This window comes from Myotis brandtii, unplaced genomic scaffold (assembly GCF_000412655.1).
Source record: "Myotis brandtii unplaced genomic scaffold, ASM41265v1 scaffold1237, whole genome shotgun sequence".
NCBI classification, from domain to species: domain Eukaryota; kingdom Metazoa; phylum Chordata; class Mammalia; order Chiroptera; family Vespertilionidae; genus Myotis; species Myotis brandtii.
Window position 1 is genome coordinate 185,377 of NW_005354322.1, and position 1,551 is coordinate 186,927.

Consider the following 1,551-nt stretch of genomic DNA (forward strand, 5'->3'; position numbering starts at 1 on the left):
GACCTTGGGATAATTGTGCTGTCCTTCCCAGGTAAAGGAAAATGTGCTTTCTAAGACCAGTATGACCACAACCCATGGGATATTCACATTACAATCAATAGGGTATTTAATCAAATGGGATAATTTATATAATTCAGAAAATCAAAATAACTTTTCTATTATTTTAGCAAACAAATAAGTACAGAAACCAAACAGCAGGGTTAAAGTTAAACTATAGTTTCTAACTGAGATGATTGCTACCATACTTGACATTTACTAGAATTGAAGAACCAATATCGACACCTTAGTATTAAAGTCCATAGTTCACATCAGGGTTCATTTTTGTATTGTAAAGTTCTATGATTATTGACAAATGCATAATGTCACCCATTTAAAAAGATCTCTTGTGTTCCACCTATCCATATACCTGTTGCTGATGTAAGAAACATCCAAACCTGTAGAGAATTTTTATAACAGTTTATTTGAGCCAAACTGACTATATGTTGGAAGCAAGATTGCAAATGCTCTGAAGAATAACCGTTTTGCAGCTTCTTTTATGCATTTAAAATCAAGGAGGGGCCTAAGGAAGATTACATAGAGGTGGGAGAAAACAAGGCAGAGATTGAATTACCGTGTAGTTAACAACACTATGTGCTCTCTTTTTAATTTTATCTTATTTTTTCCATCACTATTTATTCCCTCTATGCTTTTTCAAAGGTATGTTACCTAGAAGCACAGAAAGAATGGACAGGGCTTGCTTAAGGCAAAGGTAAGCCTTTTAGTCAAGAAGTTATGTGTCTGAGGTGTGACAAATAGCCATGATCTGCCCAGTTAGAAATTTATTGTTGGGGAGCACACGAGACTTGGTTGGAAAGTTTGTAAGGAGGACATTAGGAGAAAAGGGAAGTGTGCGGAAGGCCGCCTGCCCTGTTTATCGGAATTCCGACTTAGGGGAGTGCTGAAGGCGGTGCCCCTAATTATTCCTTGACCTTTCCAAACAAGTCTGTGTGCGTGCAGACCCCCGGGGTGTTTACTGGAATCCTTATGCTTAATCTTTGGGTGTCCTTGCTTAAAGGGCATTACAAACACACGTGTCCTCCCAAAATTACCCCTACTGATTGTATCTAAAAGATAAACTTTACCTTAAACTGCTGTTACAATAAAAGCCTAATGAGGCAGGCAATCGAGCTGTCTGGTTGCTTTAGCCAGGCAGTTCCTTAGCCCCCTCATTCACAGCAAACATTGAGTCGGAGTAATCCACTCATCAGTCACTCAGGGTCCGCTGGTCAGCCCCAGCAATTTATGACCCGATCACATGGTGAGATTACTTTCCATAGAATTGTTGTTTTTTTTATTTTTGTTTTCATCCACTCTCCTTCCATCCTCCTTCCCTGAACTCCTGACAGCCAGGGATCTTTTCATTGTCTCTATAGTTTTGCCTTCTCCAGACTGTCATATGGTTGCAGCCAAACAATATGTAAGCTTTTCAGACTGGCTTCTTTGACTTAGTAATGCACATTTAAGGTTCTTCTGTTATCATCAGGAGTGGAGTTTTTGGGGTGTGAAAAGAAA